This window comes from Elephantulus edwardii, unplaced genomic scaffold (assembly GCF_000299155.1).
Source record: "Elephantulus edwardii isolate Elephantulus edwardi_28Jun2011 unplaced genomic scaffold, EleEdw1.0 scaffold00159, whole genome shotgun sequence".
Taxonomy (NCBI): domain Eukaryota; kingdom Metazoa; phylum Chordata; class Mammalia; order Macroscelidea; family Macroscelididae; genus Elephantulus; species Elephantulus edwardii.
Window position 1 is genome coordinate 2,779,455 of NW_006399909.1, and position 2,528 is coordinate 2,781,982.

Genomic DNA, 2,528 nt, shown 5'->3' on the forward strand with positions numbered 1-2,528 from the left:
GTTTTTGGATAATCTTCAGTAAAATCTTGCTTGCATGTGAAATCAGTGAGATTTTTCTGTAGTTTCCACATTCTGTTGGGTCACCCTCTTTGGGATAAGAACAAATATCAATCTCTTCCAGTCAGTTGGCCAAGTGGTCGTTCTCCAGATTTCTTGGCACAATTTGGTGAGCACGTCCATGGCAGCATCTGTTAACTGAAATATGTCAATTGGTATAACATCTATTCCTGGAGCCTTATTTTTGGCCATATCCTTCAAAGCAGCCTGAACTTCTTCTTTCATCACCATAGGCTCTTGCTCATATGTTGTTTCATGAAATTCTTCTTCTTCATTATACTCTATCGTATTTTCAAAGAGAGCAATAGAAGTCTCCTGTAAAGATTTAATGTCTTGGAAACACAATGATATGATGCCTTGAGTTTTTGGATAGAAGTAATTCGTAACTTTACCATCTCCTATTTTGTGGAAAGGCCAGAATTTCATAAAATTAATTAAACTTGTATATGTCAAAATAGAAAAATATAGTGTAATAAGGAAAACTATAAATAACACCATGTCTGTTTCTATTATACACATGTAAAAGGAACATCTTTTTTCTAGGAGGATGAGATTTTCTTTTCTTATTTTCTTTTCTTTTATACTAGTTTACTTACAACGTTAGCGTACACTATTTTTTAACCCGATTCTTTTCCATTTCCTCTCCCATCAAATTGTGTGACCCTGCCTATCCTCACCCCTGCTCCCACCAATCTCCATTAGATCCTCATACACATTCTACAGTAATGGTCTTATATAGTAATTGTCCTTATGGAACTGAGTAAGTTCACTTACCATTGTGCTCCCTAGTACCTCCCAAGTTAGTTAGTTCTTTACTAAATCATTGCTCCTGAATGCTGTATTCAATTGTGTGACCACACAATAATATCTCAATTCACTCAATTGTGATTGGACATTTGGGGCTGTTTCCATATTCTTGTGATGGTGAATAATGCTACTATGAAACTGGTGTACAAGTCTCTGTTTATGCTTCAGACCTAAGAATACCTGGGTCATAGAAAATTTCTGTGTTCAGCTTTCTGAGGAAATCTGAAACTGCCTTCCAGAGTGGTGGTTGTACCATTTTGCAATCCCACCAACAATGTATATAAGAGTTCCTGTCTCTCCACACCCTCTCCAACATTTATTATTTTCTGTCCTGTTAAACTTGGCCAGTGTTACGCGAGTGAGATGGTACCTCATTGTGGTTTTGATTTGCATCTCTTTTAATGTCAGTGATTTTGAGCATTTCATCATGTTGGCCATCTGAATATCTGCTTCTGTGAAAATTATTCCTATTTATTTGACCCGTTTTGTAATCGTGTTATAAGTCTTTTTCTTGTGGGGGTTCTGTAGGATTCTGTAAACTTTGGTATGAGACCCTTGTCTGAAATGGTATTGCCCAATGTGTTTTGGGGTTTTTTTGCCAGTCAGTAGGTTTCCTTTTTACTTTGTTGGGAAAAGTTTTTGGGGTTTTTTTCTTTTATGTAATCTTTAGAAGGTACCATTCATCAATTTTTTTTTCTCTCCAGATTGTGCATTTCTGGCTATATTTGGCAAACTTTTTATACCATAGACTAGGCAGCCTAAGCTCAAACCCATTTTTTTTCTGATGAGCTTTATGGTTTGGGGCTTTACTCTCAGGTCTCTGATCCATCTTGAGTTGATTTTTGTGTATAGTGTGAGATATGGCTCCTGGTTCATCTTTATGCAGGTAGCAGTCCAATTTTGCAAGCACCATTTATTGAAGCGGTTGTTACCCCCCACCCCATTTAGTAGGTTTTATTTCCTTGTCAAATATTACTTGACCATAATAGCTGTTTCTCAGTTTAGTTCCATTGCTCTATACGCCCGTTTTCTTAACACTGCCATGCTGTTTTGGTTTCTACTGCTGTGTAGTAGGTTTTGAGGTCAGAGAGTGCTTTGCCTTCCACCTCATTTTTATTTTACAGAAGAGCTTTCTTATTCAGAGTCTCTTTTATCTCCAAATAAAATTGACAATTTCCCTTTCAATCTACTTGAAAAATGAATTCGGTGTCTAGACTGGGATTGCATTGAACATGAGATTGCTCTGGGGCGATTGTCTCATATTTCTTTGCTATTCATAGACTTACTTGTTTCCTCTTTAGGAAATGTGGTGATGCACCTTTGGGTTGACTATGGCAAATCACAAGCTTGTCCTGTCTTGTCTGTCTTGTACCATCATCCATTATTACCATCACTTTATCAGTCCATCTCCTTGGTGCTATTCCTCTCTTTCTCTGATCCATCGCATTTCATATTATGTGTTTTTTTTTCAAAGACTTATCCTATGTGGTAACATGTCAAAGTATATGAAATGATGTTTCACCATCCTTCTCGGGTAGGATTCATCCTTCCCTGACTGCATTTTCCTCCAAAAAATGTATTTATTTTTGGGTAGTCTGATTAGATAGATAGATAGATAGATAGATAGATAGATAGATAGATAGATATAGATATAGATATAGATA